The sequence below is a fragment of the Lissotriton vulgaris genome, chromosome 12 (assembly GCF_964263255.1).
Source record: "Lissotriton vulgaris chromosome 12, aLisVul1.2, whole genome shotgun sequence".
Classification (NCBI taxonomy): domain Eukaryota; kingdom Metazoa; phylum Chordata; class Amphibia; order Caudata; family Salamandridae; genus Lissotriton; species Lissotriton vulgaris.
Window position 1 is genome coordinate 760,076,096 of NC_141700.1, and position 27,404 is coordinate 760,103,499.

General features: G+C 46.6%; 1 protein-coding gene across 1 annotated transcript in view; it reads right to left on the bottom strand.

Moving 5' to 3' along the window:
* The window catches only part of DNAH2 (dynein axonemal heavy chain 2), a 2,538,822-nt gene that overhangs the window by 2,319,154 nt on the left and 192,264 nt on the right, over positions 1-27,404 (bottom strand). The gene's annotated exons all lie outside the window — the stretch shown is intronic.

A 27,404-nucleotide genomic window follows, 5' to 3' on the forward strand; every position in this document is an offset into this window, starting at 1 on the left:
AAAATAACAATACATTCCCACAACACTAAATCACAATTGCACATTTACTTCTCATTTCAGTGTCACTACACTTAGTCATACATTCATTCTAAACTAACCAACATATTGGCTTTACATTTCATTCACATATTGGCCATTTTAAAGCAACAACAGAGTTCAGAGATATGGTTACGGTAGTACATGAATATCGTGAATTAAATTATACATTCTAGTATAAACACTACTAACACCACATCGACCTATATCCTCATTACCTTTAGATTTTGAAGGAACTTTATTAGCTTTTTAAAAATGTATGGCATTTCTAATGGATGATAAGAGTATGGAAAATGTACTAACTTGTAATCCTAGTTTTTCACCAGGAGTTTTCCCTCTGAATTCATAAAAGTTTGAGTATCCTAGTACATGTGCGTGACCGGGAACACAATTCGAATAACATTTTCAGGTTTTGCAGCCAAATAAATAGAAGGAAGAGGGCTCAAAACAGTAATATTTACAATGTGTAATCCAATTAGCCAAAACGGTATAAGCAGGAGTACATTTGTCTGAGAAACACCGCTTAAATAGCTTAAGTAACATACAATAAAAACAGTAAATTGTGTCCCAGTATACAGGAGTACATACTGTAGAATTCAGCACCCCTCTATGAACCTAAGAACCTGAACTATCCCACTCCACTCGGTGAGGAAGATCCAGACCATGGACCTCCGACCTGCATTGTCAAATGAATTTCACCGTGAGGGGAGAGCAGAGCTAGGAGAAGGAAGTTGGTGCAGATTTGGGAATATTTCTAAGGAATTTTGGGCACTCGTATTAGGCCTCGCTGTAAGAAGTGAAACAAATAGTAATGTGATGAGCTTGAACTGAAAGCCGCCGAGCTCTGCTTCAGTTTCTGATTGTCAGTTTTCTTTGTTGTAATGAAAATAGCAGTATCCAAGAGTCCAACAGGTAGATTCATGAAAGAAAAATCTGCGAATCTGGCCCTTTGCGAGCGCAATTTTTGCATTTGGGATTCATCATCTCAAATGCAAAAATCGGTAATTGCGAAATCGCATATTTGCGGGGAATTTTATTTAAGGAATCTCTATTTGCGATTCCTTAAATGCAATTCATTAACCATTTTTTATTTGCGAATTCGCTATTTCTGGCCGCTATTTACCGCGAGGTCAAACCTCGTGGTAAATAGCGAAAACTTAGAAAAATACATTTAAATGCATTTTTCTAAGTTGCATGTTACACACACACATGTCCTTTGGACATGTGTGTGCGCAACACCAATGTGGATTACATTTCAGGGGTGCTACAGGGTGTCCTTTGGACACCCCTGGCACCCTTGAAATCGCATCCTTATTTGCGATTAGCAAATTGCTAATCGCAAATAAGTAATAACTCCCCATTCATTCCTCTGGGCCTTGGGGAGTTATTCCTTAGCGATTCCTACATGAATCCCGTTTTGCAAGTCCTTAATAGCGATTCCTTAATAATCGCTATTAAGGACTCGCAAAACGGCACTATGATGAATCTAGCTGCAAGTGTGCACTAGCCAGTGCTGTATATATGAATAAATCTTCGTGCTCGCTGAGAAATGATTTGCAAACAAATAGTGATGATTGTGCATGTGCACAGAGTAGGAACAGGTCAGCCTCAACACTTGCTGAAAATGATTACAAACAGCAATAACCACAAGCACCACGCTAAATACTGTGCCTAAACACGGCAATGGCAAAGCCCACCCTCTAGCAGTTCCAACTCACATCTGCCACCGACACATACATGTCCCAAGTTATGCTGAGTTCTAAATTCAGACACATTTCCATGTTCATAAACATCGAACTGATGTGGGTAAAGCCCTCACCCTGGTAGGCAGAAATGTATGTCTCAAACGTACACATATAGGTAACAAGTTATGTATGATACATAAATCAAACACACTCAAATGATTGTGAAAATCAAACTAAATACTTTAACAAGTTTAGGGGTAGGGAAAGAGGCTCGAGCTTGTGAGCCTGTTAAACCTCCCACATACAGGTACTGGCCATAATCACAATGTTATAACCAAAGCCCGTTCAGGCACAACTCACACCTCCCACAGACACATGCAAGCCTAAAGTTATGTTGTTATGGAAAACCAAACACACTGCTATTGTCACTAAACAACATAAGACACCGAATGGAGTTGAGCACCATGTGCCTGCAGAATTTGGTGGACTTTCATTGAGCAGTTTTGGAGTGGATTACAACGAAAGTTACCTGTAAAGTTTTCTGTGTTAAACGTAATAAAGACATGTTTTATACTCCTCTTCTAATTTTTGACCCTATTTGACCAATCTGTATCAAGTTTTGAATCCTTAAATGTCGAAAACTAAAGTCTATTTCCTCAATGTTTGGTTCAAATGGGTCAAGGAGATCACAAATAATTGGAGTGAATAATGGGATTCCATATGGAATAATGTGCCTTTGTAGTTGACACCTCACTCCATAAGAAATCTCATATTTAAGAGGTCCTGGCCAGGCTGCCGACTGCAATGGCCATGCAGCACTGAAGCTCTGCCGGCATCCTCACAATGCTGGCCACATAATGACCGCCATTCCACCATCCTTGGTGGACAACCCCCTGGCTTGGCTACCGCCGCACTGTTGGCCACCTTGCTGGAGGGTAGAGTGGCGCACAAGCGCCTAAGTCATCTGGATCTGCCGCCGCGCTGTTGAGGCCCACCTGCAGCCTAGCCTGACTCCACCATGACAGAGCGGGATTGCTCTGGAGATGAGGCTGCTTCTCAGGTGTGCTGCGCTGCTGGGCTCACCGGAATTCGCGTGGGCCTGGAGGAAATCTGTGATTCAGCCCAGAGAGACCAGTCTGGCGACTGGACCGGGGCCTGACAGAAGGCCATACAAGAGAATGGCACACATAGACCAAGGTATGTTCAGCCAGTGTTCCCCCCCCGGAGGCCCTGCGGTAACAGGGACCACAGTGAGCCTGGGGGCCGGCCCATGCTGCGTGCGTGCCTCTTGTCCACCCCCGCATCAGCCATTATTCCTGCATGCACACTACTAGCTCTGGCCTGGATGCTGAGGCGGCCTGGGGTGACTGTACCAGGCACTGGAAGTCCAGAGTTGGGAATGCGGTGTTGAGGTAGCTCTCTCTTGTTTCCTGAAGTGCTTCCTGCCTGCTTTCACTGGGGCCCTAGTGAATCTGTTGACCTTGTGACAGTGGGACCAGGAGGGACGGGGTTGGCGGCGCGCCTCCTGGTCCTGACGCCAGGGTTTCTGAACTCCACCCCTCTCCCGGTGATAATGCTATCGGCCCTTGTTACTGATGCACAGTGACCTAAACATTGTGCTGTAGAGTACCATTAACGTGTGGCGGGTGCGGCCCTTGCTGCCTTCTCCTTTATCTCCGCCAGCGGCTGGGCACCACATTCACTCTTCGAAAACAAGATAGCTGGCTTCCTTTACTTCGCCAGCAGTGTGACTCCCACAAAATAGTTACAAACCCTCCTTCACCTTAGCTTGTTGCACTGATTGCAGCAGTTTAATTGGCCCGGGACCGATCGTCAAACTTTACACTTAAAACGGGATATGGTCCGCGGCGATCCGAAGCAGTGCCGGCTAAACTTTGACAAAACCAAACCTTCTGCCACTTGTCCGGGCCCGTCGATGGCAGAGGGTGGCACTTCATCAGAAGCACTTGCAGTGTCACTGCCTGGCACACATGTCCTCCTAAAGGAGCTGCGAGAGTCCTTCAGAGACCTAGACGGCCGATTTGAGACTTTAGATAAAAGGCTAGATGCATTAGGTGAGCGCCTGGGATGTCATGAACTGAGGCTTGACTGTTGAAATCAGAGCGTCTGGCTTGGAGGATGGGTTGGCTCAATTGGCCAAGACACTAGACCGCATAGAAAGACTCATGAAAACAGTTGCAATGAAAAATGAGGATTTAGAGGCCGGAAGCAGACGTAACAATATCTGTATTTTACAGATACCTAAATCTACAAACACTGGATGCACGGACCAGTTGGTACAACTCCTGTTTGGCAAAGAATCTTTCACGTCAACATTCGTGGTCGAGAGGGCACACTGCTCCCTTTGGCCGCACCAGAATCTGGGATACCCACCGAGACCTCTCTTTGCTCGCCTGTTGAACTTCAAGGACCATGACACAGCCCTGCGCCTGGCAAGAGAAAAAGGTCTGCTCAGCTGACAGGGTCCTCGGTCTCTCTGTTCCTGGACTTTACCACAATAGTACAGGACGACCACCGAAAATGCGGTGGTGTTAAGGATACACTGCACAATCTGGGGCTTTAATATGGGATGGTTTATCCTGCCCAACTGCAAGAAGAGATGAATAGCAAACCGCGCTTGTTTGACACTCCAACAGTTGTGCAGGACTTTTATCGCCAATGCTCCAAGGAGCATGCTGCGGCATGAATCCCCGGAAGATGACCATCAGATGTCCACTCCAGCGCCGATCTCTCTTCTACTGGCTGGTTGTCCCAGCCCCAAAGAGAAACTAACTGTGTATTAGCTGTGCATAGGATTCGTGCACATTGATTTTCTGTTGCTCGCTGCCTTTAAAATGCCTCGGATAATGTTAATTTGTAAGTATATGACAATCATAATGATCTTTTTTTCTTCCTACAGGATGTGGGGTCTCAACGTGACGTTGCCACCCTGGAGTGTGATTCACACACAGTTGATTTGTTATCACTCTATGTTGAGAGAGATTATGTCCTGAGTAAGTCTGCTGGGGTGGGCTCTCCCCCGGTGTAACAAGACTGGGGGTGGGTGGGGGAAGAGGTAAATTGTGATGAGTATTGGGTATATTTGATGCTTTTAGATTCACAGTTTGACAGTGCCACACCACCCATCTCAGCTGCATTAACTTTTCTTTTTAATATGTAGTGACAGTACACAACAAGGTCCACCCCTTTGCAGACAGAACACTACCGACATGGAACATACGAGGATTGAACAATCAGCATAATGGCAAGCAAGTATTACAATATTTACAGCACATCAGGTCGATACTGCCTTTTTACAGGAGACACATTTATCCCCCACTCCCAGATGGCACGTATGTTACATATGCACTGGGTATTCAGAATGAAATACTTACTTACTATACCGATCTGTATACTTTTCATGTGATGGAAGACGCCACTGATAGAATTAGATATTTGGAAGAAATAGCTATTTATTTTAAGGTTTTATAAAGCGCAAACTTGACCCGAGAAGGTATCAGAGCACTTTACAGATTCATAGAGTAATACAATAGGCAAGTCGTCACAGGAGACCTGTACATCAGAGAGCTTACAGAGTCGAGGGACATAAGGTAGGCAGGATATCACACGAGACTAGTACTGTACATTGGGGGATATGAAAAACTATACATCAGGACTTTTTACAGAGTCAAGAGTTATACAATAGGCAGGATATCACACGAGTACTGTACATTGGGAAGGGGGTGCAGGGTGCCAGCGGGGTGGGTGAATACAAGGAAGCATTATAATCATAGATTACAGATGGTGTATGATGATTACGTGGCGAGGTCGCAGAATAAGGCAATAGTCTCTCAGGTGGCAGGGAGCAGGTTTAGCCAAGGAATTTACCCATGAGGAAGGATTTAGTCTCTTTTTTGAAGCGTGCCAGGGAGGGGATTCTTCTGATGTCGGGAGGGAGGGAATTCCAAATTCTTGGTGCAGTCTCGGCAAAAGCCCGATTGTAGGTTTTTATTTTCCTAAAGCGTGCAGGCCGGAGTAGGAGGGCATTGGCCAATCGTGAGTTTCTGCTTCCTCCAGATATCACAAGCTTCTGTGCAAGATACGCTGGGGAGTTGGAGTGTAAGGCCTTGTGCGTGATGCATGCCAGTTTGAGGTGAATCCTAGCCTGGAGGGGAAGCCAGTTCAACGCTTTCAAGTGAGGAGTGATGTGATCGAATTTTCTAGAGCCTGTAAGTAATCTGGCGGCTACATTCAGGCAGGCTTTTAAGGGTGCCAGAGAGATCTTGGGTAAGTTGGAGAGTGTGGAGCAACCATATTCCAGCCGAGAGATAACTAATGACTGGACTGCAAGTTTTAGGTCGGGAGTGTCTAGAAAGAGTTTCAGTTTCCATAGGTAGCTCAGGTGGAATCTAGCAGATTTGGCCATTGAGTTGATGTGGTCTTGCATGTTTACGTTGTAGTCCAAGGTAATTCCCAGAGATTTGGCCGAGTCCACAATGGTCGGGGGACAGTTTAAGGCAGTTAAAGCTTTAATCCAAGTCTGGATCTCGGAGTTGCTTTTGGGCAGGGAGATTAGTAGGAACTCAGTTTTCTTAGCATTGAGTTTGAGTTGGTTGGAGGAGAGCCATCGGACGGTCAGCTTCAGGGCCTCATTCAAGGTGAGGATCTCCGCAAGAGATGAGATTTTTATGTAGATCTGAGTGTCATCAGCGTACATATGAAAGGAGATATTTGCAGAGTGAAGGACTTCTGCAAGGGGTTCTAAATAGAAATTGAAAAGGGTGGGGGACAACGTTGATCCTTGAGGGACTCCCACCGTGACCACGGAGGGAGCAGACAGTTCGCCATTGATTAGGAATCTCTGAGATCGGTTTTGGAGGTAGGAACTAAACCAATCGAGGACTGTGCCATCTAATCCCATCCTCAGTTTGAGGCGTTCGAGTAGCATCTCGTGGTTGACCGTGTCGAAGGCCGAGGATAGATCAAGGAGGATTAGGAGACATGTTTTGTCTTGGTCAAGGGCTTGAAGAGCGTCATCGACAATTTGGAGCATGGTGGTTTCAGTGCTGTGTCCCGGTCGGTAATGTCAAAAGAACAGTGGTCCAAACCGAAGTAGTTTTTTATCAACAAATGATGAGCTCTTTCCATGTATAAATTGTTTTCCACTGATTAATTCTATAGGGTAGAGCAATTGAATATCCATTTAAAAATGAACAATGAGTAACTAAGAGCTCATCATTTGTTGATAAAAAACTACTTCGGTTTGGACCACTGTTCTTTTGACATTATTGATTACCCAGGTCCACGAACCGTTTTGGGTTACCCCATTCTTGTAGTGTCCCGGTCGGTAGCTGGATTGGCAGTCGTCGAGAAGATGGAAGTTGTTGATGTGGTGACTTAGCTGTATTTGTACACACTTTTCCAGCCCTTTGGCCAAGAGAGGAATGTTGGAAATTGGTCTAAAGTTGTCTGGGGAGGCTGGGTCCAGCGACGGCTTTTTCAGAATGGGGAGGACTTGGCCTGCTTTCAGCGAGGCCGGTATTGATCCCTTGATCCCTGCCGGAGAGAGGCGTTGATTATCACAGTCCAGCTAGGAATAATGGATTTGGCAACAGTAGCAAGACAGTTTGAAGGGAGCGGGTCGTTGAAATGGTTGTTCGGGTTCAAGGTGGAAAGAATTTTCGCGACAGCGCCTTCATCGTAGGGTGCGAATTCGGACCAGTGGGCTAGATTCTTAGGTGAAGACCATGGCGGCGGGGGGGGGGGGGTGAGGAGGCAGAGGGTCAAGGTTCGGTGGGGGGAGTGAGGCAGCCTTGAGTTCGATACCTAAGGTTTTGATTTTGTTTGCGAAAAACTAGGAGAAATCATCGGATGAGATGAGACTTGGGGGTTTCTTTCGCTGTTTTGGACAGTTTGTTCGATTGGAGTTTGAACATCTCAAAGAGTTTGCGTAGTCTGTTCTGAACATTTCCTAATTCCGCTCTGAAAAACTCTTTTTTTGAGTTGACAATGTTCTTGTTGTAAGTATTTCTGGCCTGGCGAAGAAGTTTTAGGTGATCTGCCGAGGGGTGCTGTCTCCAGATTCTATCGGTTTGTCGGAGGGATCTCCTCTTGTCGTTGAGAGAACCAGTGAGCCATGGGTTTCTTTCTTTGACTTGAGATCATTTTAGTTTAAGAGGGGCTAGGTCATCCAAGATGTTCGACATTGTAGCAGAGTAGTGATTATTGAGGTCACTGACCGAAGAGATGAGGGGGTTGGGGGGGGGGGGGTCAGATTTGCAGCGGATCTCGAGTTCATTGAGGTCTAGGTTTTTGGTGTTTCTGACCCAGCGTTTTGAGAGCACTGGTTGTGGTGGTCTGGTCTTGCGGGTGCCAGGTAGCAGGAAGGCGATGGCATGGTGGTCTGACCAGTCGCAGGGGTCAATCGATATGAGCTTGACGGTTGTCTCCTTAGAAATGATCCAGTCTAGAATGGCCCCTTTCGAGTGGGTTGGGAGAGGGCAAGCTTGGGTCAGGGCTAGATCGGCCAAGAGGTCTTTAATGGCGTTGACATGAGGATCCTTATGGTGGTTCCAGTGCAGGTTGAGGTTACAGAGGAAAATGTCTTTGGTGTTGGGGGAGTTCTTAGCCGTGATAATTTCCATGAGGTAGTCAGTGAAGGGTTCGTTAGTGCCTGGGGGGTGGTAAAAGATATGTAGGTTGCAGAGGTAGGTGGTGTTACTGCAGACTGAGAGGGAGAGATATTCGCAGGAATCAGTGGTATCCGTTAGAAGCTCTGTGACAAGGACGTTAGAGCGATGGATGCAGGAGATTCCGCCACCTTTTTTGTTATGTGGTCTATCTAGCCTGGCAATGTTAAAGTTGGGGGGGACTAAGAGGTTCAGGCACGGGGATGAAGCATCATTAAGCCATGATTCTGTTAGAATGGCTAAGTCAGTGTTGTTATTCAGAATGAGAGCAGCGACATCGGCCACATGCTTTACTGCAGAGCGGCAGTTGATTAAGAGACCCGTCAGAGCAGGGAGGGGGGTGGTAGCGGAAGTCGGGACAGACAGGGGTACGGGTGCGAGGTTGCTTCTGGTTACCCTTCTATTACAGAGGGGGGCTGATCTGTAAGGATCTATAGCGACCGTGCAGATGGGGTGTGCGGCACTCGCGTCTGGTAGACAAAGAGAGGTAGGGGCTGCGTTATGGTCCTTGAGAAAATCCTGAATTTCCTTTTCAGTGAGGTCTAGTGAATTTGTTGTGAGGAGGGAAAGGTTGTAAGAAAGGGTGAGGTCAGGGGTTTCCTCCTCAGATAGACAGCTAGTGTGCTTGCGAGGGCGAAGATGCCTCAAGGATGTCGGTAGAGGGCGTTTGGGAAGTTCTGAGATTGGAGGGGAAGACAACTTAGGCATGAGGTTTGAGAAGGAGAGTTCGGCGAGGTGGAGGAGGTTTGTTAGATTGAGGATGGAGGAGTGGAAGCTCTGAATTATTTTGGCGGCTCTGGAGTGCAGGGAGTGGATATCTTCGGAGGGGGGGTTGGAGGGTAAGGGTGGACTGTGCTAGGAGCCGTGGAAGGGGTGGTTTGAGTGTTAGCGGGTCTGGCTTGGCCTGCTACAGCAGGAGTCGCTGAGGAGGGGGGGATTGAATGGCAAGGGTGGGCTGTGTTAGGAGTCATAAAAGGGGTGGCTTGAGTGCTAGCGGGGCTGGCTTGACCTGCCACAAAAACAGTCGCTGAGGGCGTAGTGGTCTTAGAGTCCGAATGGGGAGTATGGAGAGAGGAGACCAAGGGTCTAGGGTTTATTTCGCTCGGGCGGTAGTAGGAGGCCTGATGGGGTTAAGGTGTGCTGTGATGGAGGCCGTGGATTCAGAGTGGGGAGCATGGAGGGGGGGAATCACGGATCTCTGGTCCATGGCGTTAGGGAGGTTGGTAGGAGTAGGGAGGGGATTAGGGTATTCTATGTTGGGCAGGGGGGTCGGAATAAGGTCAGGCCGGGTGTTGGGTGGCGTCCCAGTGTTATGCACATGGTTTCGGAGAGTGGTAAAAAGATCTGCGAATTTGTTAAGGTTTTTTGATGAGGCTTGGATCAGTACAATGCCGCATTTGTAGAGGGTGATGGTGAGGTCAGCTCGAAGGGTTGCTGAGGGCACTGTTGTGAGCTTAGTGCCATAGGGAATGTTCCTGGATGAGCGTACATTAAGGAATAGTGAAAAGGTATTGCGCCAAGTGGGGATTCTTCTATTGTAGAAAACAAGGTCATTGGTGATGGTGCCTATGTCCGCACAGAAACGTAGGTCCGAGATCAGTGTCTCAGGATGGTTTTTCAGGGTGAGGTGTTTGAAGCTTTTGTGGCGGTTTTTGAGAGGTTTGGGGGGGTAGACCAGGGTGTAAGCGTTTGTCCCAGAGGCAGTCAGACCAGGGCCCACCATGTTGGCTTGGGATGGGCACACTCGTGGAGACCTGGATCAGAGAACAGCAGTCATTATGGGCAAAATCGTTAGGATAGTGGTGCTTGAAGGGGATAATGTCAACTGTCTAGTGCACAATGTAGTTTTGGTCTGCACTGGTACCACCCTGATTCTCGGATACCCTACACCAAATATATGATGTTACACCACAAACAATTACAACACATGCTTTTACAACGCAGTTTTTGCATCGCAACTACCATTACATCGCATGATTTTACAACTCATGCCATTACCACACATTTTTAAAAAGAAAACAAGTTACTTACCTGTAACTTTGGTTCCCCAGTATTGGTAACTTTCAAAGATTCCCATAGCTTGTATCATTCTCCGTCGTCTGAATGGGAGGCTCAGTAAACAAAAAATACCATAGCAGTAGGTACAAAAGAGATAGAAAGGCCTAGGCCTCACCTCATTTTGTAGCATATCCACCTCTTCTTGTAAAAGATACCAAAAACCTGCAAAAACCAATCAGATTAGCCTCACCCCATAGAACCCTCCTGAGAGAACCTCAGAGCCTCAGATTTTCGTAGCCGTTGTGTAACAGTAACCACATCTGCTGAAGGCTGAGCTTTCCCAGGAGAGGAGGGTGGGCGCATGGGAATCTATGAAAGTTACCAATACTGGGGAACCAAAGTTACAGGTAAGTAACTTGTTTTATTGCTCCAGTATTGGAACTTTCATAGATTCCCATAGCTTGTATCAGAGTAGCTAGCAGTAAGCAATGAAAGCACATTTTGTGACATAAATATCGAAATACCTCAGCATCCATATATTTATAAGAAGTAAATAGACATTCAAACAGTAGTCAGCAAACGTTATCAGATACGAAATGTGCAATAATAGGATGGAGGGATAGAAGGGAAAGCTCACCGCTCATTGGAAGAGATTCCTCAGGACTGCATGTCCCATTGCTGCCTCACTCCTTGTGGAAGAGTCCAAGCAGTAATGGTTTGTGTATGTGTGGGCACTGCTCCATGTAGCTTCCCTACAAATGTCCTTGATAGGAACTTCAGCGAAGAGAGCAGCAGAAGATGACACTGATCTTGTGGAGTGAGCTCGTACATATCTTTCTAACGGCTTACTAGCCGCTTGGTGGCAATAGTGAATGCACTTGAGATTCTTTGTTTTGAAAGGGGAAACCCTTTTCGAGGACCACTATAAGCAACAAAGAGTTGTGAAGATTTTCTGAAATCCTTTGTACATTCAAGATAAAATTTCAGACACCTCTGGACATCCAAGGAATACAGAGACCTTTCTGCTGGAGATGTAGGTCGAGGGAAAAAAAAGTCAGAACTACTGGTTCATTCAAATGGAAATCCGAAGGGACCTTTGGAATACATTTTGGATTTATTCTTAGAATTAGAGTGTCGTTTTTGAACTATAAAAAAGGTTCCATAACGGAGAGAGCTTGCAGTTCCCCAACCCTCCTAGCTGACGTCAAGGCTAAAAGGAGGGCCACTTTCCATGATAGAAATTTTAGATCCACTCTGTGAATAGGCTCAAACTGAGGCTTCATGAGATGAGCTAGGACCAAGTTGAGTTGCCACACAGGAGGCGGAGGCCAAACTGGAGGGAAAACCCTGAAAAGACCTTTCAGGAATCGTTTGACAATCCTAGCGGACCAGAGAGAAGGACCTGAGGCTGTCCGCCTGAATCTAGAGATAGCTGCTAGATGTACCTTAATGAAGGAATGTGCCAGGCCCGACTTAGCCTGAGAGAGCATGTAAGGCAATATCTGATGAGGAGCAGAAGAGAACGGATGAAGGTTCTCCCGGTGGCACCATAAGCAGAAACTTTTCCATTTCGAGCGATAGGTCTTATTTGTACTCTGTCCGGGGCTTGAGATAAAATTTCCCTACACTCCTAAGGGATACTTAAACTCTGGAATTCTCTGTGTTCAGGAGCCACGCTGTCAACTGGAGAGAGTTCGGATCTGGATGCAATACTTGGCCCTGGGACATTGTCAATAGAGATGGAATGGGCCGTAGGTGAACCGGCTGATCTTGAGAAAGTAGGAGAAGCTCTCTCAAGAACTAGAACTGGCGGGGCCACGGTGGTGCAATTAAAATCATTGTGCAGGCTTCTGTCTTGAGTTTCCTGAGTAGCCTTGGAATCAGGGGAATTGGAGGAAAGGCATAAACAAATGCACCTGACCAGCTCATCAAAAGAGCTTTCCCCAACGAGCCGCAATGGTGATCCCTGCTTCCATAGAACCGGCATTTCCTGTTGTCTGGGGTTGCGAATAGGTCTATAGACGGAGTGCCCCAATGTGTGAAGACGCTGTTGAGAGTGCCATGAACCAGTTCTCATTCGTGACAGACTGATTTCAGATGACTCAATGTATACGCTGTCGTGTTGAGGGTACCTGGAAGATGTTCCGCTGAGAGAGAAATTCTTTGGAGAATTGCCCATTCCCATATCTCCTGGGCCTCTTTTGAAAGAATTTGAGAGCTTGTTCCGCCTTGTTTGTTCACGTAATGCATGGCTGTCGTGTTGTCTGTACGGACCAGCACAGTGGCATTCCGAATCCTCGGAAGGAAAGCCTGCAAAGCCAAACGAATTGCCATGAGCTCTAGAAGATTGATGTGAAGGGTACGCTGCTCATGGGTCCAATGATCGCTCACTTGTAGGTCCTGCAAAACAGCTCCCCAGCCCTCCATCGAGGCATAAGTGGCCAGAACCAAGGAGAATGGAGCAATCCTGAAAGTGAGACCTTTCGAGATATTGTCTTTGATCGTCCACCAATTGGCTGCTTCTCTCATAAGAGGTGTGACCATTATCTTGTCACCGAACGCACCTTCTGCCTGGCGCCATTGCATGTCCAGCTCTTCCTGCAAAGGGCACATACGCAGTCTGAAATGCGGAATTAAGGGTATGCAGGATGAAATCAATCCTAGGAGTGACTTGTATAGACGGACCGACAGGGATCGTCTTCTTTGCAATTGACGAGCAGAAAGAATCAGCCTTTTTTGTCTTTTCACCGATGGGAAAGCCTTGCAGCATCTTGTATCCAGAGTGGACCCTAGGAATCTGGCCGACCTGGATGGGAGAAGGACCGACTTGTACTTATTGAGTTAAAGACCCAGACGATTAAAAATCGAATGCAACTTTTGACAAATCTTGTAGTTGCTTGAGAAGATGGAGCTTTTATCAACCAATCGTCTAGGTAGGGAAACACTTGTAGAGACTGTCTTCTGAGAAACGCTGCCACCGGGGCCAACACCTTCGTGAATATCCGTGGAGCGGATCTGAGCCCGAAAGGCAGGACTTTGAATTGAAAGTTGCTCTTGGCTAGTGTGAAGCGTAAAAATCGTCTGTGAGCTGGGTGGATCGGAACGTGGAAGTATGCGTCCTCGAGATCCAGAGTCACCATGTAATCTCCTGGATTGAGAAGGCGCAAAATATCGTGAAGGGATACCATCCGAAACGACAGTTTTATGAGATAGGTGTTGAGCTCCCTCAGGTCTAAAATTGAGCGCCATTTCTCCTCTGTCTTGCGAACCAGGAAAAACCTGGAATAGAACCCTTCTCCTCGTTGAGATAGAGGTACAGGCTCTATCACTCCTTTGATGAACAGTTGATGAGCTTCGAGACGTAGAAGATGTAGATGTTTTGATTCAGTGGCGCGAGGGGCTCTGGAAGGTGGGAGGTGTTGAAACTCCAATGTGAGGCCAAACCGGATGATATTGAGAACCCACCGATCTGATGGTATGATCTTCCATCTGCGTAGACAGTGTGAGATCCTGCCCCCACTGATGTTACTGGGGGTGAAGGAACAGTAGACAGAGCCAAGAGGCCGCTATTGGCGTTTAAAAGAATCTCTCCCCTGACACCCCAGTCGACCTCTTGCAGGTTGACGAGAGAAAGACGTTGACTGGCCTTGGCGTTGAGAGTACTGAGGCTTGTATGATTGCGAAGATTGTGAATAGGAGGAGTAGCGTTGTTGGTATCCTCCTCTGTAGGTAGAAAAACCCTGTCCTCTTGCCCCTCAGAAAGGCACTTTGCAATATTGTAATGTGCCCAAGGACCTTGCAGTTTCTGTGTCCTTCTTGATGTCTTGTAATGCGTCATCTATATGCTTATCAAAAAGCAGGTCTCCATCTAACGGTAAATCCCAAATTTTATTTCGTACCTCAGGGCGAAACAAGGTAGCCCAAAGCCAGCCTTGCCACCTTAGGACAGCCGAACCTGCCAAGGCGCGAAAAGCAGTTGTGGCAATGTCCATAGCACAATCGATAATTTCTGAGGAAGATCGCTCCCCCTCCTCAAGGATTTTCTTCACATCCGCTTTGGAACTGTCCGGCAGTTGATCCATAAAAGGAGACAAATCGCGCCACATTTGGCAATCATATTGTCCCAAAATTGCAAGTGCATTGGAGACTCGAACCGGGAGGCTGGACATAGAGGAGAATCTCTTGCCCACGTTGTCACGGCGTCTGCCCTCCTTATCTGGCGGTGTGGTAAGAGGAGCCGATGGGTTCTTTGATTTTCTCTGAGCCGCCTGGGAGATAACAGAGTCCGGCTTCAGTTGGCCAACCAGGCAAGCAGGACTATCATCAGGAACCTTATATTTTTTCTCCAGTCGCATTAGATTCGGGATAACAGTAGCTGGAGACGGCATCACCTTTACTCCTTCACTCCATACGTGCTCTATAATGGGGATAGAATGGATGGATTTCCTATAAGGCTCTTTGAAATCATAGAGAAAACAGTCCAATTGTATTACCGGAATGGGAAGGCCCAACCTCTTTGAAGCCCTCTCCATAAGAATATGGAAACCTCCGATGTCTGCTGGAGGAGAATCTACAGGATCCGGTAAAGGCTAAGCGGGATCTGGTATGATATATTCGTCCCATTCCCTATCCAGATTCGGGACATTTTCCACATTCCGTTCATCATCTGAGGAATCATCCTCATCATCTACCTGCCCAGTGATGATATTCTGCTGTTCCTCCAAAGGTTCCGGTTCTGGTGGTTGAAACGTAGAAGTAGACAGAGGAGGCGGTGGTGGTGGTGGTGGTGGTAGTAGTGGAGGCGGTTGCATGGATTCAGAGACTTGGGATGGAAATCTCCTCCTATAATCCAACAACATGATCTGCAAGTCACTTATCAGGGAGGACGGCATAAAAACCATGCCTTGATGTGATTGTTCTTGAGGCCTATCCCGAGGAGGGAGTTGCCGCTGTTCCACGTAATAATCATCAGAATCTGAGTCCTGGCATTTCACCTGGAGCTGAGATGGACTGTACGCATCACCATAAGGACTATCTTCCTCATCTGAGTACTCTTCATCCAAAAGCATTGCAGGAGGTAATGGTGTCACCCTCAGCGGAGATGTCATTTCCGGTGTAATTTGGCGTCTTTTAATAGAAATGTTCACTTTTTGCACCATCGTCGGAGTCGTCGTCGACGTTGTGGAAGGAATCATCGTCGACGTAAGCACCGTCGTCGGAGAAAGGATCATCGACGACGATGGGCAGATCGTCGATGGTACTGTCGACGAGCTCAACGTCAGTACCATCGTAGCCGTCGTCATTGGCATCGTCGTCGTCTTCGACACCACCGTCGGAGTCATTGTCGACGACGTCGAGGTTGTTAACATCGTTGACGACACTGTGATAGGAACCTGCGTCGTCGATGAACTCGTCGTCAAAGCGGTCGTCCGCAAAGCCCTTGACGACGGGACCGTCGACAGAGCTGAGAACGACACCTGGTGAACTTTAGCCGCCGTCGTCGACGTACCTGATGATGTCGTCGTCGACGAACGGGTGTTCTTCTACAATTTTCCCTCCTGAGGTACAGAGGTTGGCTTTTTGAAAAATGTTGCCTCCCAGTTGGAGAGGCAATAGAAGGTACCTGGCTCACCTTCTGAGCAGAAAGTACCTCAGGAACAAGTCCCTCCCTCTCCTTTACACCTCGGTGAGGAGATTTTTTGGGGACTGGGCCTGTTAGACCTATCAGAGGTCATTTGAGAGGCCTTAGCAGGAGGTTCAGTTGAAGGGGAAGACCTACCCCTCTTTTTAGACCTCCTTGACGATGTAGCGGAGGAGGAATCTTCGCTGTCACTTGAAATGACCTCTTTCCGTGACTTCATCTTCTATAACCAGGTCATAAGTCGTCCTTCCCTGTCTCTCCCCTTAGCACAACGTGCAGTAGAAAATCTAAGGCTCTGAGATTCTCTCAGGAGGGTTCTATGAGGTGAGGCTAATCGGATTGGTTGTTGCAGGTTTTTGGCCTCTTTTAAAAAAAGAGGTGAATATGCTACAAAATGAGGTGAGGCCTAGGCCTTTCTATCTCTTATGTACCTACTGCTATGGTATTGTTTGTTTACCGAGGCTCCCATTCCGACGACAGGGAATGATATAAGCTATGGGAATCTATGAAAGTTCCAAAACTGGGGCAACTACCATTACAACGCTTTCCATTACAACGCATACTATTATAGCGCATAATACTTTTAGGGCAACAGTAGGGTAAGTGTTGGATAGTGTAGAGGTAAAAATTACTATTGCCACTCCAGCGAGTGCAACAGTAGGGAAAGTGTTGGATAGTGTAGGGGTAAAAATTACTATTCCGACTCCAGTGAATGCAACAGTAGGGAAAGTGTTGGATAGCGTAGGGGTAAAAATTACTATTCCCATCCACCTCAAAATCCATACCCACCTTAAAACAAAAAAATCTCCATTACTTACCTTATAATGCGTTGTAATGGCATGTGTTGGAATGGTATGCTTTGTAATGGCATGCGTTGTAGTGACATGCGTTGTAGTGACATGCGCTGTAATGGCATGCGTTGTAATGGCACACGAAATAAAGACAGTTGTGTTGTAAAAGCAGTGTGATGTAATAACTGCGTTGTAATGGATGTTTCCCCCTACATCAAGCTTAAGATTGACTTGGCTGCCCAAACACCATTGGCAGCAATCCTGTCGGCTGGTTTGCCATGTGATCCACATGATATCCAAACTGTATCCACAACTAGTTGGGCCTCCAAGCGACTGATATGCATGACTGGTGGCCATTTATTGTATTCATCAGCTCTCCCCTTAACTCCCAAGCCTTGGCGGCTTATCAAGCAAGAAGCTCTGGTCCAAAGTACCCTTTCTAGATACTCATTGAGCATAATTGGGGACCTCTTCCCCATTGGACAGGTGTTCTCACGAAGAACAATAGTTACTTACCTGTAATCTGTGGTTCTCCAGTATTGGTAAATTTCATAGATTCACATGCCTGAATCATTCCCCGTCGTCGGAGTGGGAGTCCCACGTTACATAAAAATAGCAATAATTATGCATAACATAGGTATATCATAGGTAGATTAGAACCAGGATGTAGAGCTAGAAGTTAATTGGAAAAATGTTTCCACTTGCATGACTCGTCCAAGTCATTATATATAGTCTAAACTACAGCCAATGAGGCGTCAGCACCCACCAGAATGTTCTCCTCAGAGGCTCAGGCTCTCATATTTTCTACCACAAGTGTGATCTAGAGTGACAAAATAAGCATACAAGAGCCTCTGAGGGGAGGTGGATGACTTGCATGTGAATCTATGAAAGATATCAATACTGGAGAACCACAGATTACAGGTAAGTAGCTATTGTTCTTTTCCAGTATTGGGGTATCTTTCATAGATTCACATGCCTGAATAAGAGTAGAGAGCAGTAAAGCCAAAACAATACTTGTGAGATTCTGATCACGATATAAATATAGGCATATGAGAGGCAGTATGTATTCACAGATATAAACAACAGCAAACTCCTCCGACAGGCAAAGAAGCAGAGGCCACAGCGGGGAATCTCGTGGAAGCTTTTAATTTGATGAAAAGGCATAATGCATTTCGGTCGCTCATCGGCCTTCCTCAGATGCCAACAAACATTTCTGGAGACTTTTTTTGCCGTTTAAAATGTCCTTGCCGCATTTCCATTGGCTGGAATTCGCCACACCCCTTCATGAATTGCTGCTCACTGCCCGTAGTTCGTAGGGACTGCAAGCCCCAGAATACATCTCCCAGGTAAGTGCTGCGCGGGGTGAGTCCATATGGATTTCTGCGATATGCTGCAAAGTTGCGGCAAAAACAAAGTCAATTCCCAGTGAATAAAATCATAAAGGGCTTCCTCCAGTCCCCAGACGTTCCAGCCCCCTAAAACAAATGTCAGCCGGGCGGGGAACAAGGAGACAATGCATTCCTGAACCTCTGTGAAGTCACGGACCACGTAGCAGCCGCCCTGGTTTACAATGTGAAGAGAGGCGGGCACCAGGCTGTACCAATACCTTGGAAAAGAAACAGCCACCGGAGCAGAAACCAGATCTGCCTGGGCCACTTTGGGGAACTGGACCTCTGTAGCGCGTTTCTGGATACCGCGCAAATTATGACAGCAAACTCCTCCGACAGGCAAAGAAGCAGAGGCCACAGCGGGGAATCTCGTGGAAGCTTTTAATTTGATGAAAAGGTATAATGCATTTCGGCCGCTCATCGGCCTTCCTCAGATGCCAACAAACATTTCTGGAGACTTTTTTTGCCGTTTAAAATGTCCTTGCCGCATTTCCATTGGCTGGAATTCGCCACACGCCTTCATGAATTGCTGCTCACTGCCCGTAGTTCGTAGGGACTGCAAGCCCCAGAATACATCTCCCAGGTAAGTGCTGCGCGGGGTGAGTCCATATGGATTTCTGCGATATGCTGCAAAGTTGCGGCAAAAACAAAGTCAATTCCCAGTGAATAAAATCATAAAGGGCTTCCTCCAGTCCCCAGACGTTCCAGCCCCCTAAAACAAATGTCAGCCGGGAGGGGAACAAGGAGACAATGCATTCCTGAACCTCCGTGAAGTCACAGACCACGTAGCAGCCGCCCTGGATTCCAATGTGAAGAGAGGCGGGCACCAGGCTGTACCAATACCTTGGAAAAGAAACAGCCGCCGGAGCAGAAACCAGATCTGCCTGGGCCACTTTGGGGAACGGGACCTCTGTAGCGCGTTTCTGGATACCGCACAAATTATGACAGCAAACTCCTCCGACAGGCATATATAAAAATATAAATATATAGACATCTATATCCATAAACGATCATATAAGATATCTATGTAAAAAAATACCAAAGAGGAGGAGGGAAGAATAGAGGCTCACCTTATTTAAAAAGATTACGGAGAACCGCTTGTCCCACAGATGTGTCTGCATTGCTGGCAGACTTCAGGCAGTAGTGCTTAATACAGGTGTGCCTGCTGGACCACGTAGCAGCTCTGCATATTTGATGAAGAGGCACACCATCAAAAAGAGCAGTAGAGGAAGATATTGCTCTGGTAGAGTGTGCTCTTGGAGTTGTTTGTAATGGTCTGCCTGCATTCAGACAGCAGAAGCAAATTGCAGCATGAATTCAACGAGCAGTGTCCTGTACGCATCTTCCCATAAGCAATAAATAGCTGATCAGATTTTTGAATTGAGGATGTCCTCTGTAAATAGAATTTGAGACACCTCTTAACATCAAGAGTATGCAAAGTTATTTCCGCAGGGGATTGAGGATTAGGAAAAAAAGTCTTTAAAATTACTGGTTCATGGAGATGGAAGTCCGAAGGTACTTTAGGCATAAAAGTGGGGTTAGTGAGTAGCGCTACCGAATCCCTGGTGAATTGAAGATTAGGCAGTTTTATAGTGAAGGCTTGAATATCACTGACCCGCCTAGCAGATGTGAGAGCTAACAGTAGAGGCACCTTCCATGAAAGAAACTTCAAATCCGACTTATGAATAGGTTCAAAAGGATGGCGCATGAGTTGCGCAAGCACAACGTTAAGGTGCTAGGATGGAGGTGGACGGCGGATGGGAGGAAACATGCGAAACAATCCCTTGAAGAACTGCTGAATGATCCTAGAGGAGTAAAGAGAGTTGGAACCATCCTGTCGGAATCTGGAGATAGCCGCTAGGAATACTTTAAGGGTAGAATGCAAAAGACCTGATCTTGCCAAATGCAAAAAGAAAGGCAAAATGTGGTCCGGTTTTGCATGGATTGGATGAATGTTGGTGGCTTGGAACCAAAGGCAAAGTTGTTTCCATTTGAGCCTTTATGTCTTTATTGTGGAAGGCGCCCTAGCATTGGCCAAGACTTCCCTACAGTCAGAAGGAATTTCTAAGTGAGAGAATTCCAAGTGCTCAGGTGCCAGGCCGCTAAGTGCAGGGATGCAGGATAATAATAATACTAATAATAATACAGAAGTTTATATAGCGTGAACAGCTACCTCTCAAGGAGGTGATCTGGCGCTCAGTAAACAACACGATAGACTGAGTAGTAACAAGACGGATTAGAAACATATTAGTGATTAAAAATCCAGGTGGCAGATCTGTCCGTTCTGAATGGATAGAAGGTTCGGTATTAGTCGCAACTGAATGGGATCGCATTTGGATAGAAGGATGAGTTTGGTGAACCAGAACTGGCGAGGCCACCTGGGAGCTATAAGTATTAGAAGACAAGGTTCCTTCTTCATTTTCCGGAGAACCCTGGGAACCAAAGGTATCAGTGGAAAAGCGTAGGCATAGATCCGCGACCAGTTCATCAAAAACACATTCCCGCACGATCCCTTGTGGGGAAGCAAGCTTGCAAAGAATGGGCATTTGTGGTTCAGAATGGTTGCGAACAAGTCCAGATCGGGTCGACCCCACTTCTGAAAAATACGATCCAAAGTTGGTTGATGGAGCTCCCACTCGTGATTGGAAATTGTCGATCTGCTGAGGGAATCTGCGAGAAGTTGGAAACTCCCAGGACATGAATTGCTGTCAGATTTATCCAATGTTTGATCGCCCAATCCCAAATCTGCTGGGCTTGCTGAGACAATAGCGTGGATATTGTCTGTTAGACCTGTCAGCCCTTTGGGTGGTCCCTCCTATTTATTTCTTTATTTTCGTCCCCTTTCTGCCTCCTAACCTTTGTTTTTTATGTCCACTGGATTTTTTGTTTGGGTGTTGACCTAGGGGTTAGATCCTCCTTGACCCTATAGTTCCTTAGGCTTAGGTGACTCTTAAAAATTGGTGAAAACTCAATCACACAAAATGGTGGCCAGGAACTGCCATAACTGTCACCTCAGGATCTAGGGCCATAGGACATAATGAGGGCTTCCAGAACCTTCTGGACCTCTCTGGACACTCTAGGGTCTGCCTATATAAGGCGGAATGTTGGGCGGCCATTTTAGAGAAGGGAGGTGATCTTGTGAGGAGTAGGGTCAGTCAGGAGTTAAGGCTTCTGGGAGGAGAGGTTGGCGCACTGGGTAGGGAAATTGACTGTCTGCGGGCCTGCTTCCCTTCACTGCTGACGCCCCCCCTATCTGATGACCTTGCCCTGTCTTAATCTGGGACCCTGTCGCAATTTACTTCTGTGGTACCCCCCTCTTATCTAAAAATAACCTTGGTTTGGTCTGGGTTTCGGAAAACCATTGAGCCAGGAGTTAGAGGGTGAGTGAGGGTACCGTCTGAAACCCTAAGAAATCAGGTGGGACTGTCTCTTGGCCATCCCCCGCAGCCTACTTGTGAATAGGTGTAATTGAAGGTCCAAGAAAAACTGACCCTAAGCAGCGTAGCATCATCCACGCTTGTCTGCACTCACCACTTATTATTCAAAATCGGCTGGGGAAGCAGGTGAACTGCGCGTCCTGGCGCTCGTGGGAGATCGGCGTTGATGTGAGGCAGGAGAGCGTCTTCCGCGTTGGTTGCTAGGTAGCAGAAGCCCTGCAAGGCTCCGCCTGATGAGTGAAGAGAAGGCGAGGCACCGGAAGGCGAGGGGCGGGACGAGAGAAGACCGAGCTGAAGCGGAGCTCTTCCACGAGGGGAGCCAAGAATCAATTTTCCCCCTCGCTGACTGGACTTCGGTGAGAAAACCACAGTCGGAGTCCTACAGACAGCGGGGAAGCCCCGTTGAGTGTTCTTTTACCCTCCGGATTCCTGTCAAGCTCGACTTCATCAAGTAAGCTGGGAAATCTGACCTGGAGGGAGGGGAAAGACTCGGCACTACCAAACTCCCGGCAGAGCTGTAACTGTGGTCAGGCTGCCGAGCCGAGGGGACTGGTGACTGAGAGCCCTGACTGTAAAACTCAACCAAAGCTCTGCGTATGTGTCGGGAATCTAGTGGAGGATGGTAACCCTCGAAAATATTAACCCTCCACATCCATCCTGAGAAAGGTTACAATCCAGGGATAGATTAGAATTGTTAATTAGTCAAATCTGACTAAGAGCATGGTCGTTACAGTAATGTTAGAGGTGGAACTTTGATGGTCTAAAGGGAGAGTGTACACTGTCAATGTAAAGTCTATTTATTCCAAAAGTAATATCTTGTCTTACTGAGGTACTTGTAAAGTGTAACCAATGGTGGTAAGAATTGATGGTACAACTACATTTTGTCCTTCTAGGCAAGATACTATTGGACTCCATTTCTAGGTACAAATATTTCAGAGTAACCTCTGGAACCTGTAACCCATTTGCAATTCCAATGTGTCCTTTATGGTGATGTAAATCTGTTTGCACTGTCGGAAAAAGGAGAATGGTCCACTTGCAAAGAAACTCTTATTCCTATTAGTACTAGGTTGTTAGGAATGAGTAAAGTCTGCTAAGGAACTGAATTCAGTGTTATAATTCATGGAATCACAAAAGTATGTCAAATGATAATAATGGTATCTGAAATGCAGATGTGACAGATGGTGAGATTACTGAAAAACTAACTAAAAGAAGAGATAAAGCTTTTCAACTTTTCTAAAAGGATTGGTGTAGTGTCATTTTTGAATGGATGGACATGGAGTTATTGTAGGGTGTGACGCAAGCTTAACGTGATGCTTTTGGATTAGACCTTTCCCCCTCTGTGCCAGGCTACCCTATGTGATCTGGAACCTCACAGGTCCAACATTGTCCCTCCTTGTTTGTTCAAGTAGTGCATACTTGTTGTGTTGTCCGTCCGGATCAGCAGTGATGCTCCGGGAATGATGGTGCGAAAAGATTTTAGGGCTAGGAAGATCGCCAACAATTCCAAGAGGTTGATATGCCAAGTTCGGTGTTGAGCATCCCCTTTGCCGCTGACTGTGAGTCCTTGCAGGTGAGCTCCCCATCCTTCTAGGGAGGCGTCTGTGGTGATGACTAAGCTTGGAGCTTCTATTAGGAATGAGCAGCCTGCTGACACATTTTTCTTGCATGTCCACCATCGTAGAGCGTCCCTTATTCGAGGAGCGATGTGGATGAGATCGTCAAAGGATCCCGAAACCTGTAACCACTGTTTGTTGAGTTCCTCACACAGAGGTCTCATCCCGAGAGAGCAGTTGGGGACCAGGGGAATGCAGGATGAAAGCATCCCAGAGAAGCCACTTGAACTGCCGGACTGAAACGCACCTTTTTGATCGCAGTGGCCGGGCAAGTTTGCAAAGTTTCAGTTGCCTTTCGTTTCAGTTGCCTTTCGTTTGAGACAAAGACTTGTGTCCACAAAGTGTCTATGGTGGCTCCCAAGAACGTTCTTTTTTTGCGATAGGACGAGGTGAGACTTGTCGAAATTGATTGAGAGGCCCAGAGATTGGAAAAGAGATAGAAATCTCCGAGTATGGACGTTTGCGATTGTGAAAGAATTCGCCTTGATAAGGCAGTCGTCTAAATAGAGAAAAATCTGAATTACCTCTAGCCGAAGGTGTGCCACCACCGGTGCAAAGACCTTGGTAAAGACCCGGGGTTCGGAACGTAGTCCGAAAGGAAGGACTTTGAACTGAAAATCCCTGCCCGCCACTCTGAACCTTAAGGACTTTCTGTGTCTGGGTAGAATTGGTACATGAAAATAAGCGTCTTGGAGGTCGAGGGTGGTCATATAATCCCCCGCTGTGAGGAGCTGAAGGATTTTCTGAAGAGTCAGCATCCGGAAGGATCATTTTTTGAGATATTTGTTGAGGGATCGAAGACCTAGAATGGGACGCCATTCTCCCAATTTCTTCTTTATCAGAAAAAATCTGGAGTAAAAAACGGTTCCTCTTTGCAGTCGAGGAACTACTTTGATCGCTCCTTTTTGTACTTTGATCGCTCCATTTGGCAACATCAAATTTATTTGGGAAAAAAGCTCTGAGAGGTGAGCTGTAGGTGGTCCTTTGGGAGGAGAATTCGAAGGAAGTTTTACAAACTCTAGAACATGGCCTCTGGCTCCAATGTCCAAGACCCATTTGTCTGTTGTTGTCTTCGACCAATTTGAGTAGAAACAGGAGATTCTTCCTCCAACTTTTAAAGGGGTAAGCGGTAGAGCAGATGGCAGTTGTCACTGCTTCTTGGACGTATTATGCTTGCGGTAAGTAGACGTCCTTCTGTTTTGTGAGTAAGAGGTAGATGGTTGATGTCTGAAGGATTGTTGGCGCTGGGAAGAGTAACATTGGTTACTCTGATAGGACTGATATTGCCTTTGCTGATTATAGCCTATTATACCTCTAGCACCACGAAAGGGCTGTTTACGAAACTGAAGCGTTCCGAGAGATCTTGCTGTCTCAGTATCCTTTTTAATGGCCTGTAGGGCCTCATCAACATGCTGACCAAAAAGAGACTCGCCATCAAAAAGCATATCAATTATTTTAGCCTGAACTTCTTTGCGAAAAGATGTTGATTTTAACCAGCCCTGCCTCCGCAGGACTGCAGCACTTGCCAGTTGTCGAAAACCTGTAGATGCAACATCCACAGATGAATCAATATCCTCAGTTGAGATTTGTTACCCTTCCTGAAGGATCTAAAGCGCCTCTGACTTAGAGGGCTCAGGCAACATGTCGATGTAGGGAGAAATGTCCGACCACATCTGTCGATCATATCGTCCTAAGATAGCCAGCGAGTTAGCTGCACGGACGGTTGTTGCTGCCATAGTGGAAACCTTCTTTCCAATGGTGTCCAGATGTCTCCCATCCCGATCAGGAGGAACTGACAGCGGAGAGGAGGGATTCCGTGCTCGTCGTTGAGCTGCTTGGGAGATAACAGAATCTGCTTTTGATTGACCTATCAGACATGCTGGCGAATTGTCCCGTGCCTTGTATTTTTTGTCAAGGCGGGGCAGGACCGCAGGAACAAAAGCTGGAGTTTTCATAGCTTTTAGTCCTTCCTGCCAAATGAAATCAATAATTGGGATAGATTGTATTTGTTTCCTTGGTTGGTCTTTAAAATCTTAAAGGAAACAACCATCCTTTTTTGTTTCCATAGGAAGAAGAAAACGCTGTATGGCCATCTCCATAAGAAGGTGAAAACCTAAAATGTCAACTGGAGGAGAGTCGGCAGGAGTTGAAGGAGATGGAGTTTGTCTCTGGTAGTCATACCATTCCATAAGGAGTGATCTGTCATCCAATTCTCCTTCCTCTCTATTATCGTCAGAGGTGTGAGCGTCCTGCGAGTGATGTAAAGGAACCGGAGAATGTGGCCTGGGCGACCTCAAAGCTGATGAGGATTGAGGAACAGGTGTGGGCGGTATAGAAGAAGTTGATTCAGATGGAGGGAAACTGCGATAGTAATCGTCCAACATGTACTGCAGATTATTTAGAAGAGACAAAGGCATTTTGGCCATAGGAATTGGATCTGGAGCTGAAGGAACCGTCTGCGGACAAAAATCGTCATCTTGATACTTAATGAGGAGCTCAGAAAGGCTCCTGGCAGTACCAAACCTATCTCCCTCATCTGATTCTTCATCATCCTCTCCAGAATCCAACAATTGTTCAGGTAACCTAAGAGGAACTTTAGCAGGGGAGATTGCAATTAGAGAAAGGACCTCCAATGAAGATCCACGTCTTTCTAGCAAAGAAGACGGTGCTGTCGACGGAGGCAATTGTATATTTGGTGTCCTAGAAGATGTAGGAAATACTGCAGGCGTAGATGAAGACCAAACCTGAAGAGCCGACACTCTTCTGTTGTTTAACATGAGCTGTACATGAAGACAGTGGTAGCGTTGATGGGGCAGCAGTCGAAAAAGTAGTCGTCGACGAGGCGGGCGTCGAAGGAGTCATCGTCGACGAGACGGACCTTGTCGACGAGACGGTCGTCGACGAGGCAATCGTCGACCACGCTCTTTTAATCTTCGTCGTTGAAGGAGCGTCAACTGTAGATTTAATCTTTCGTCAACGGGACTGGTCTTACGGAGACGGATACCAGCGTTGACGGCGAAATGCCGACAACATTATCATCTGTGGCTTCGGCAACGAGAAAGTAGCAGTCGACATCGTCGCAGCGGCGACGGAAGACTTCGTCGACTAAGGCGTCGTCGTCGAGCTCGTCGACGAGAGACCCCGTTTCTGAGGTAAATCTTTGTCAGAAAAGTGTTTTGAAGGTTGAACTTCGCAGTCTTTCTCAGGGGCGTAGAAGGCATAGTTTTACTCTTAGAAGGTGGAAGAGCCTTTTTTTAAAGTAGAAGGCAGCTCAGCACTCTTGGAGGTATGCTGTTTCTTCGACACCTTAGCCCCAGGACAAGATAAGTCTGTGTCAGCAGTCCTCTTCCTAGATTATGTAGTCTGGACAGAGGAAATACTCCCAACTTAAGATAAGGGATTGTCCTGATCGTTAATCTTCTATAGCCACAGAAGTAGATGACCCTCTCTGTCCCTCAGAGACTTTTGTGGGAAAGTTCTGCAGATCTTGCAGTCTCTCACCTTGAGGTCAGGATACAAGTGGTAAATGCACTTCTTGTGGGGATCTTCAGAAAACAACCGGAGCTTCCCACAAGATTCACAAGGTCGAAAGAGAGATTTCTTTGAAGAAGACATCATAAAATGAAGAGTTTCCAAAGAAAAAAACGAAGAAGTACTGAGCAGAGCTCAGAGAGACTCCCTTCACATGACATGCAGTAGAAAATCTGAGAGCCTGAGCCTCTGAGGAGAACATTCTGGAGGGAGCTGACACCTGATTGGCTGTAGTTTGGACTATATATAATGACTTGGATGAGTCATGCAAGTGGAAAACATTTTTCTATTAACTTGTAACTATTTACCTCCTGGTTCTAATCTACCTATGATATACCTATGTTATGCATAATTATTGCTATTTTTATGTACCGTGGGACTCCCACTCTAACGACGGGGAATGATTCAGGCATGTGAATCTATGAAAGATACCCCAATACTGGAGAACAGAAGATACACGATTCCAAACTGACCACTTGATGGACAATTTTGTGTTGCAGCGTCTGCAGGGGGCACTTGGAACCCAGATTCCCAGTTACCCTTAGAACCGGACGACTTCCCACCCCCTACATTGATTATTAAAGACACTGACCGG